Source organism: Ambystoma mexicanum, chromosome 7p, assembly GCF_040938575.1.
Source record: "Ambystoma mexicanum isolate Mex_15411 chromosome 7p, UKY_AmexF1_1, whole genome shotgun sequence".
Taxonomy (NCBI): Eukaryota; Metazoa; Chordata; class Amphibia; order Caudata; family Ambystomatidae; genus Ambystoma; species Ambystoma mexicanum.
The window spans coordinates 899,712,319-899,723,378 of NC_090939.1; the positions used below are offsets into that span (position 1 = coordinate 899,712,319).

Genomic DNA, 11,060 nt, shown 5'->3' on the forward strand with positions numbered 1-11,060 from the left:
AAAAAACGCCAAAAAAAACGCTAAATGGGGAGAACAATACACCAGACAAGACTAAATACCAAAGACAACTCAAACTATACAAAGCAACAATCCTCAAAGCAAAAAAAAAAAAAAAAGGGGGGCGGGGAGGGGGGGTGGACTACACCACTAGAATCGGAAAACAATTCACAGAAAGAAATCACACCCTTACACAAACAATTTGTGAAAGTCATTTACACCAGAGCAGGGTCTGTGTAGTAGCTGCACAGCAGTTACTGCCTTTTATCGGGCATAAGCCTGCGCAGGTATTATTATATATGTAGTCACTTGCACCAGAGCAGGTTCTGTGTAGTAGCTGCACAGCAGTTACTGCGTCTGCGGGAATTAATCTGCACAGGTGTATATATATATATATATATATATATATATATATATATCTCACTGACACCAGAGCAGGGTCTGTGTAGCAGCTGCACAGCAGTCACTGCCTCTGCGAGCATTAGACTGTGCAGGTATTATTAGATATGTAGTCACTTACACCAGAGCACGGTCTGTGTAGTAGCTGCAGAGCAGTTACCGTGTCTGCGAGCATTATCTGGCACAGGTATATAAGTAACTTACACCAAGAGCACGGTGTGTGTAGTAGCTGCAAAGCAGTTACTGCGCCTGCGAGCATTGCAGAGCCTGAACCGTACCGTAAACGAGGTTCGGAGCAGCTACTGTGTCTATGCCAACAACAGGCTGCCCCGTATAGTTTCAAAACCAGATGTTTAGAAAATCACGTACTTACAATATTTAATTTCAACAAGTGATAAGTACAATACAAGGAATTACAGCTTCAACGTGCATTCCAAGAGGTTGCAAAAAGGCTCCTCTTAACAATATAACAACAAAGGGGTGAGCACGTCTAAGTTAATGGATGCTAAAAGAAATGCATATAAAATTCACTTCAAGAGCTGGATCGCATGCACTCACCTGAAGCTGCTTGGAAACTGGACATGAGCGTTTTGTAAAGGGTAGTGTCTAATTCCCATTCGAGAAACGGTCAATGGTTAACTAGTTCCCATCCGAGAAACGGACCATAGCAACGGCCCACCCACTCTACTTCACGTGACCTTTGATGTCTTCCGTGTAATTTCCGGAGCAATGAAGCGGTTCCGGAGCAATTATCAACCAACGGACTATAGCAAGGGTAGCGACTAGTTCCCATCCGAGAAAAGGACCATAGCAACGGCCCGCCCACTCTTCAACACGTGGTCTGTGATGTCATCCCTGCGATTTCCGTCGGAGCAATGAAGCGGTTCCGGGGCACTTTCTTGCTCGGGATGCAGCGGGATTCGGGAAGCGGGAAAGCTGTGGCTGCTGGTGCAAGGGCACTGAATGCTTTCGGCTTGTAGTGGGCATTTTATTTTGAATACCGGAACGTTTCTATGAGATCCTGGAGCGTCGGACTTTGTGCAGCAGCTGCAATCCGTGTGCTGTTGGCTGGCTGCAAATACAATTAGCATTTTCTTTCGAGATACCATGAACGTTCCTGCAAACCACCAGATTTCCACAGGGAAGCGGGAAATTGCATTTATTTTAAAAATCACGTTCAGCTATTCACCATGGAAGGTATGGAGGGCTAAGAAAAGGAACAGGGAGACAGTGGATTGTGGTGCTTAACTAATCAAAGGGGACTAATAGAGTAATTTAATCTTTCATGAGGGTGTGTTTAGGATGGGTGGTTTTAGAGGGGTCGACTGCGGCTGAGCATCTGTTGCAAGGGGAAGGAGCATCTTGTTATGAAGGGAGGATGGGGCATTATGGTATTGGTCTAGACTAGAGGGAGGGATGGGGCATCTTGGTTTGGCCTGAATGGTTGGATAGGGCACGCTGGTGTAGGTCTGGTGGGATGGGGAACATTGTTGTGGTTCTGGAGGAAGGGGGCACATTGGTGTGTGTCTGGAGTGAGGGATAGGAACATAGTGGTGTGGATCTGGGGGGAGGGATAGGGACAGTGGTATGGGTTTGCAGGGAGGGTTGGGGTACATTGGTGTGTCTCTGAGGAGGGATGGGGACATGGGTGTGGGTCTGGGTCTGGAGGGTGGTATGGGCCATCTAGGTGTGGGTTGGGAGGGTAGGATGGGGCATCTTTGTGTGGCTTTGGAGGGAGGTGGTGGGGCACATTCATGTGGGTTTGATGGGAGGGATGGAGCACATTGGTGTGGGTTTAGGGGGAGGCATGTGGCACATGGGTGTGTTTCCAGAGGGAGAGATGGGGCTCAGTGGGTCTTGAGGGTGGCATTGTTCATCTAGGTGTGGGTTGGGAGGGTGGCATGGGGCATCTTGGTGTGGCTCTAGAGGGAGGGGGTGGGGGCACATTGGTATGGGTTTGATGGGAGGGATTGAGCACATTGGTGTGGGTCTGGGGGTAGGGACTGGGCACTTGGGTGTGTTTCCGGAGGGAGAGATGGGGCACAGTGGGTCTGGAGGGTGGCATGGGTCATCTAGGTGTGGGTTGGACGGGGCATCTTGGTGTGGCTTTGGATGGGGGCACATTGTGGGATTGGGGGGGTGGTTCATCTAGGTGTAGGTCTGGTGGGCAGGATGGGGGCATCTTGCTGTGTGAATGGAGGGATGGTGGCATCTTGGTGGGGTCTGCAATGCATAGGGGCACGTTGGTGTTGGTCTTGTGGCACATTGGTGCGGGTTTGATGTGGGGGCTGGGCACATTTTTTTGGGTTTGATGGGAGGGACGGGGACATTGGTCTGGTGAGGGATGGCCGCATATTGGTGTGGGTCTAGAAGGAGAGGATGGGGCACATTGGTCTGGGTCTGGGGCATACTAGGATGGGTGGTTTTAGAGGGGGTTGGCTGGGGCTATCTGCGTGTGATTCAGTATCGGCACATGGGCATCTGTTGCAAGGGGAAGGGGCATCTTGCTATGTGTAGGGAGGATGGGGCATTATGGTATTGGTATAGAGGGAGGGATGGGGCATCTTGGGGTCTGGATGGATAGGGGCATGCTTGTGTGGGTCTGGCAGGAAGCGGCACATTGGTGTGGGTCTGGTGGAAGGGGCACATTGGTGTAGGGCTGGAGGGATAGGAACGTGTGGGTCTGAGCAGAGGGATAGGGACAGTAGTGTGGGTTTGGGGGACATGGGTGTGGGTCTGGAGGGAGAGATGGGGCTCAGTGTGTCTGGAGGGTGTCATGGGCATATTGGTGTGGCTCTGGAGGGAGTTGGTGGGGGGCACATTCGTATGGGTTTGATGGGAGGGATGAGGCACATTGGTGTGGGTCTGGGGGGATGGATGGGGCACATGGGCGGGTTTCAGAAGGGAGAGATGGGGCACAGTGGGTCTGGATGTGGCATGGGTAATCTAGGTGAGGGTTGGGAGGGTGGGATGGTGCATCTTGATGTGGCTCTGGAGGGAGGGGGTGGGGGCACATTGGTGTGGCTCTGGAGGGAGGTGGTGGGGCACATTGGTGTGGATCTTGGCGGAAGGATGGTGCACATGGGTGTGTTTCTGGAGGGATAGATGGGGCACAGTGGGTCTGGTGGGTAGCATGGGTCATCTAGGTGTAGGTTAGGATGTTGGGCGGGGCATCTTGGTGTGGCTCTGGAGGGAGGTGGTGGGGCACATGGGTTTGTTTCTGGAGGGAGAGATGGGGCACAGTGTGTCTGGAGGGTGGCATGGGTCATCTAGGTGTGGGTTGGGAAGTGGGACGGGGTATTTTGGTGTGGCTCTGGAGGGAGGTGGTGGGGGCACATTGGTGTGGCTCTCGAGGGAGGTGGTCGGGCACATTGGTGTGGATCTTGGCGGAGGGATGGTGCACATGGGTGTGTTTCTGGATGGAGAGATGGGGCACAGTGTGTCTGGAGGGTGGCATGGGTCATCTAGGTGTGGGTTGGGAAGTGGGACGGGGTATTTTGGTGTGGCTCTGGAGGGAGGTGGTGGGGGCACATTGGTGTGGCTCTCGAGGGAGGTGGTCGGGCACATTGGTGTGGATCTTGGCGGAAGGATGGTGCACATGGGTGTGTTTCTGGAGGGAGAGATGGGGCACAGTGGGTCTGGTGGGTAGCATGGGTCATCTAGGTGTGTGTTAGGAAGTTGGACGGGGCACATTGGTGTGGCTCTGGAGGGAAGTGATGGGGCACATTGGTGTGGATCTTGGCGGAGGGATGGTGCACATGGGTGTGTTTCTGGAGGGAGAGATGGGGGAACAGTGTGTCTGGAGGGTGGCATGGGTCATCTAGGTGTGGGTTGGGAAGTGGGACGGGCATCTTGGTGTGGCTCTGGAGGGAGGTGGTCGGGTCCCATTGGTGTGGCTCTGGAGGGAGGTGGTGGGGGCACATTGGTGTGTTTCTGGAGGGAGGTGGTGGGGCACATTGGTATGGCTCTGGAGGGAGGTGGATGGGGCACATGGGCGTTTTTCTGGAGGGAGAGATGGGGCACAGTGGGTCTGGAGGGTGGCATGGGTCATCTAGGTGTGGGTTGGGAAGTTGGACTGGGCATCTTGGTGTGGCTCTGTAGGGAGGTGTTGGGGGCACATTGGTGCGGGTTTGATGGGAGGGATGGGGACATTGGTCTGGGGAGGGATGACCGCATATTGGTGTGGGTCTGGAAGGAGGGGACGGGGCACATTGGTGTGGGTCTGGGCGGATGGGGCATACTAGGATGGGTGGTTTTAGAGCGGTTTGGCTGGGGCTATCTGCATGTGATTCAGGATCGGCACATGGGCATCTGATGCAAGGGGCATCTTGCTATGTGGAGGGAGGATGGTGCATTATGGTATTGGTCTAGAGGGAGGGATGGGGCATCTTGGTGTGGTTCTGAGAGGAAGCGATGGTGCACATGGGTGTGGGTCTGTAGGGAGGGATGGGGACATTGCTTTGGGTATGAAGGGAGGCACAGGACACATTGATGTGCATCTGGAGGGAGGGATGGGGCACATTGGTGTGGGTCTGGAGGGAAGGATTGGGGCTCATTGGTCGGAGGACGGATAGGGGCATCTTTCTGTGTGGAGGGAGCATGGGCCATCATGGTATGGGTCTTGAGGAAGGGATTGTGCATCGTGGAGTCTGGATCGGAGGGGGCATTGTTGATATGGAATGGGCATATGATGGGGGCATGCGAGGGAATGGTGGAGCATGTGGGTCAGGGCTGGAGCGCTCTGGTGGGAAGGAAGGGGGCATCTGGGTGTGAATGGAGGGATGGGGTATGTTTGTCTGGAGAGAAGGATGTTGGTTTATTGGAGTGGTGGGAGCATGTGTGTGTCGAAGGGATGGGGTAATCGGGTGTGGGTATAGAGAGAGGGCAAATGGCGCCATCTGAGTGTGGAGGTAGAGATGAAGCATATGGGTGTGGCTCTGAGGGGTGGAGCATCTTGGTGTAGGTATGGAGGGACGGATGTTGGTGTCTTTGTGTGGGTTCGGATGGAGGGATGGTGGCATGTAGGTCAGGAGGGAGGTGGCATTTGAATCTGGAACGTGTTTGGAAGGAGAAATGGGGCATTTGAGTGTGAATGGTTTCTGCTTGTGGGTGGGGGCATAAAGGATCATTAACAGCGGAGCAGCGGGAGGGAGAGCCGTGGGCCTGACCTCGGTTGCATCCCAGACGTGCACACCCACAGCCCGGGGCACCTCTCCCAGAGCGGTCCGGTGCGCGTGGTCAACCAGCCCCCTCTCCTCACTGAGCCCGCATCTGCGCTGGCCGGGGGGCGCACACTCCTCTCTCTGACCTGCCAGCGGCTGGGCATTGGTGGGCACACCCCGGTCACCAGGGAAGCCCTGACTGGGGGCAGCCGGGAGCCGAGGGAAACCTGACTGCTCTCGAGGGGTGCCTCCCCAGGCAGACAGGCACCCGGGCAAGCCAGGCATGAGCCATGGTGCAGCTGGCTCACTTGACGGTGGGCGCCAAGGTTCCAACCGCCCACATCTGTGTGTGAGCAATGGCCAGGCCCGCTGGCACAGTGGGTGACCTTCCCTCTTGCCCAGGTACCTGGAGCTGGGTCCTATGCGGCCGGGCTGGGGTTTGAAGACTCTAGTGGTCCCACCCGACCCCCTGTCTGTGCTGTCTCTGGCCTGCCTCGTTGTCCATCTCCCAGCCCCCCCTCCCAAAAGGGAAGGGGTCGGGGAAGGATGAGTGGATCGGGCCGTGTGGGCAGGTGGCAGAGCGGCCTACCTCCATCCCCCTGGGAAGCGCTGTGCTGCTGCAGCTGGCGGTCAGGCTGAGCACCTGGATTATTATTTTTTATTTTTTTGAAACCACAATGGTTTCGGCCGAGCTAGACAGGGAGCTGGGCTGTCCTGCCACAGCCAGCGCTGCCTCCCCCAACCTCTCCTGCACCGGCAGGGTCAGGCCGACGTCTAGGACAAAAAAAGTTGCCTGTGGCTCTTGGCGGTAGATCACTCGACTCGTGCATCGATGAAGAACGCAGCTAGCTGCGAGAATTAGTGTGAATTGCAGGACACATTGATCAACACTTCGAACGCACCATGTGGCCCTGGGTTTTTCCTGGGACTACGCCTGTCTGAGGGTCGCTTGTACATCAATCGCCCTGGGGTTCACTCCCAGGGGCGTGGCTGGGGCTGTCGCAGGGACCCCATTCCATTCATCCCCCTAAGGTCAGACCCCGATCAGCACCGTCGCTGGATCCTTGGATCTGGCGCGCAAGCTCATTGCCGACGCGTCCTGGTTTCCCCACCTCATGCTGGTTTCGGGAGGGCGGGTGGCCGACGCGCCTCGGATGTAGTGGCAGTGGCAGCAGGCTTTAAAAAAGCCTGGTGCACCTTCACCCTACCCCGGGGCACCTGGCCGTGCTGTGTGTGGCTGTCTTTGGTGTCCCACGGCTGCCGGCGCAGGATGACCATGGAGCACGGACCTTGTGACCATGTGGGCTTCGGTCACAGATTGGGACAGAATACACTTGCCTGCGCCAAGGGCTGGGGCAACCCCCCATACGGGCCCGAGGCCAGCTGCCCTGAGCTTTGTGCTCCCCGACCACGGCCTCAGATCAGACATGGTGACCTGCTGAATTTAAGCATATTACTAAGCAGAGGAAAGGAACTAACCAAGATTCCCTCAGTAACGGCCAGTGAAAAGGGAAGAGCCCAGCGCCGAATCCCCATTCAGCAGCAGGCGTGGGAAATGTGGCGTACAGAAGACCGACTCCCCGGCATCACTCAGGGGGCTCAAGTCCTTCTGATCGTCTCCCCACGCAGATGGTGTTAGGCCGATAGCGGCCTCTTGCCCACCGGGATCAGGTCTTCTTGGAGTCAGGTTACTTGGGAATGCAGCCCAAAGCGTGTGGTAAACTCTGTCTAAGGCTAAATACGGGCACGAGACTGGTGACCAGCAAGTACCGTAAGGGAAAGTTGAAGAGAGTTCAAGAGGGTGTGAAACGGTTGAGCGGTAAACTGGTGGGGTCTGTGCAGTCCACCCACAGGATTCAACACGGCAGGCAGGTTGGTCACCTGGAACGGTGGAGGCCCTTGTGAGTCTGCAGCGCGGGCACATCCAGCCCCAGCAGGGTGCATTTGGGAAGGCCCCAGGGGGCAGGTGGCTCTCTGCTCCAGCAGAGAGTGTTACAGCCCCCTGACAGCAGTTTTGCTGTGTCCACGGAGCTGAGGGAGATAGACCACCACCGGGCCCTTATCCGGCAACTGTCCTGGCCCCTCTTGGGGGGTTGCTAGAGTGGCCACGGGAGACGGGGCTCCCGATGTGACTGTGGTGGACTGCCCTCAATACACCCCAACCACGTCGTGCTGCCGGGCGGGGAGGCCCACAAAGGGCGCCAGGGGTCAGTTAACCACCCGACCTGTCTGGAAACACTGACTAAGAATATAATGCCTGCCCGAGTCAGAGGGATGAATGAAACCCTGTGATGTAATGATGTTGAGGGCCGGTGCCCGGCGATTGCAGTGGCATCCTGTTGCGGTGGGCTCTCCACCGACCCGTCTCCCCCGCTCTGTCAGAGATGATGCATGAGCGTGTGTGATAGGACCCGAAAGATGGTGAACTCGGCCTGGTGGAGGTCCGTAGCGGTCCTGATGTGTAAATCGGTCATCCGACCCCGGTATAGGGGCAAAAGACTAATCGAATGATATAGTAGCTGGTTCTCTCCGAAGTTTCACTCAAGATAGCTGGCGCACGGAAACCCCAGTTTTATCTAGCAAAGCAAATGATTAGAGGTCTTGGGGCCAAAATTATCTCAACCTGCTCTCAAGCTTTAAATGGGTATGAAGCCCGGCTTGCTGGCGTGGAGCCGGGTATTGTATGAATGTGCTCAGTGGGCAACTTTTGGTAAGCAGAACAGGCGCTGCGGGATGAACCGCACCCGGGGTTAAGGCGCATGATGCAGATGCTCATCAGTCCCCAGAAACGGTGTTGGTTGATATAGACAGCAGGACGGTGGCCATGGTAGTCGGAATCCGCTGAGTGTGTAACAACTCACCTGTCGAATCAACTAGCCCGGAAAATGGATGGCCCTGGAGCATCAGGCCCATACCAGGCCAGCGTTGAGAGCCGCGGGGGGCTAAGTCAGGCGAGTAGGAGGGCTGCTGCAGTACGCACAGAAGCCCGGGGCGAGGGCCCGAGTGGAGCCGCCGCAGGTGCAGATCTTGGTTGTAGTAGCAAATATTAAAACGGGAACTTTGAAGAATAAAGTGGAGAAGGGTTCCATGTGAACAGAAGTTGAACATGGGTCAGTCAGTCCTAAGGGATGGGCGAGCGCCGTTCGGAAGGGATGGGCTATGGCCTCCATTGCCCTCAGCCGATCGACAGGAAGTCGGGTTCAGATCCCCAAATCCAGAGTGGCAGGGACGGGCGCCCTTGCGGCGTCCAGTGCGGCAATGCAAATGATCTCAGAGAAGCAGGCGGGAGCCGCACAGTTTTTTTTTTTTTTTTCTTTTTTTTTTCTTTTTTTTGGGAAAAAACAATGTTTATTTTATATAACACACAATTCTTGGGACTTCCATCATCAGATTCAGCGTCAGAGTGTTACAATCAGCATTGTCCAGTCCCATGAAACTCCCTCCCCCCTAACTTGAGCCAATATGTCCATGTCATCATCCTGTGATTTTTCAGGCGGGTTTATCGTCGTCTCTTTATCCGTTTTATCATCGCTCTGATCAGACTGGGGGGGCCACTCATGGTAGCCACCAGCTGCCTCCATTCAATTAGGGGTCCTACCTCCTCCCCTCCCCTACAAACCGTGTCCCACCAAACAGCCGTTTCTGCCTCTGCCAATTTTAAGAGGTCAGCCCATCACAACTCTATCCTCGGCCTCTGGGCTGCCTTCCAGCACATTGCTATCCTTCGTTTGGCCAGGACATATGCTAGATGTTTCATTCTGCTTATGTGCTTTAAGTTACGTGGCCTAGGGAATCCCCCCCCCAGCATGCATGCCCAGGCCGACTCCACCTCCAGTGTAATACCGGTTCCTGCTAAGCGTGCCTTCACTTCTTGCCAAAACCGCCCCACCTCAGGGCAGGCCCAAAACATGTGGAGTAGCCCAGCCTCCTCCACCCCACACCTAGGGCATTTCTGAGTCGTATGGCCACCAAACCTAGCGATCTTACTGGGGGTGAGCTATGCTCTATGTGTGACATATAGTTGGATCTGCTGGAGCATTGCGTTCCGGGACACTTTTTTATATCTTTGGGCTCTTTTCCAGAGCCCATCCGACATGGGCTCTCCCACCTCATCCTCCCAAAGTTGTCTGTTGGGTCAAGTCCTTCCCCACCTTGGATCCCAACAGCTCGTATATGCGGGAAATCTCATGCCCACCCTCTGAAATATCATATATAGCCTCCATGGTGGCATCCGGTTGTCCGGTGAGCACCTCTGTTGGCCACTTCACTCGTACTTTCTTGACAATTCTGGTGTAAGTTATGTACTGCCCTTTATGCACCCCAGTATCTTCGATCAGGTTCGGGAACTCTAATGCCTCCCCTTCCAGCCATATGTTTCCCAGGGTGGCCAGGCCCACTGGTTCCCAGTACTTGCGGACCCCTTGTATCAGCTGGGGATCCTCTCCACATAGTGCTGCAAGCGGCACCTGCATAGAGTACGGAACCAGGTGTCCCGCAATCTGCCACGTTCTGTGCCATATCTCCCATCCCAGTACCAGCAGCCCCGCCATCCCCCGGACCCTCGACTTGGACAGCCACACCACTTCTTTGTGAAAGAAGGGGAGCAGTTCCCTGCACAGCAGCCTGCTTTCTGCCGTCTCCTCGCCAGACAGCCATCTTGCTACATACTGCAGCTGCTCTGCCAGATAGTATAGCTCAAAATTTGGCAGGTTGATCCCTCCCCTATCACACGAGTTCTGTAGTTTCCAGAGGGCCACCCTGTTCCTGGAGTTGCCCCAGATGAAGCTCCTACACAGGCTATGGAGGCTAGCGAAAAAGCGCCTCGGGATCCCATGCGGGATGTTAACAAAGAAATGCAACAGTCTGGGCAAAACTACCATTTTTAGCAGAGCAGCCCTCCCCACCATAGCCAGGGGTAACCTGGACCAGAATCCCATGCTGTTCTTAATTCCTTCTACTGCTTTAACCGTGTTGCGTGCATGTTCTTCTGCCATATGGTATATGTCAATTCCGAGATATCGGAACGACTTTGTGTGCCAGGGTAATCGGCAACACTGGCAGACTCCTAGGCAAGACAAGCTTGTATCTCCCCATAGGGAACACGCTAGACTTTTTGGGGTTAACCGCTATGCCAGAGAGAACGGCAAATTGCTCCATCATGTCTAGAATATATTGCATGTTCTCTTCTGGGTAGCGTAAATATAACAGTATGTCGTCCGCATATAAAGAAACAAGGTGCATGCCATCCGCAGTGCGAATACCTATCTCCTCGTATTGCTGTCTCAGGCAGGTGGCCAATGGCTCCAGTGCCCATATGTATAACATGGGCGACCACGGGCAGCCCTGTCTAGTGCCTCTGCTTAGTTACCATTTGTCCGAAATGATAGCACCCGTTTTGACCCTGGCGATCGGGGAGCTGTATAACATTGTCACCCACCTGAGGTACCCCGGTCCCATTCCATAGCCCTTAAAGGTCGTGATCAACTAGGGCCTTTTCACTGG

The 11,060-nt window shown here is 55.0% G+C and overlaps 1 protein-coding gene and 1 non-coding gene across 2 annotated transcripts in view; one reads left to right on the top strand and one right to left on the bottom strand.

Annotated features, from left to right (window-relative positions):
* PIGA (phosphatidylinositol glycan anchor biosynthesis class A) overlaps nt 1-1,200 on the bottom strand; it is a 161,396-nt gene extending 160,196 nt beyond the window's left edge. The window contains exon 1 of the mRNA XM_069637172.1: nt 955-1,200. The gene's annotated coding sequence lies outside the window, so the exon portion shown is untranslated. The remainder of the gene's footprint in view (nt 1-954) is intronic.
* Nucleotides 1,201-6,355: 5,155 nt separating this feature from the next.
* LOC138526680 (5.8S ribosomal RNA) lies at nt 6,356-6,506 on the top strand. Its single transcript, XR_011283709.1, has one exon. It is a non-coding gene; the product is annotated as a 5.8S ribosomal RNA (ribosomal RNA).
* The last annotated feature ends 4,554 nt before the right edge of the window (nt 6,507-11,060 follow it).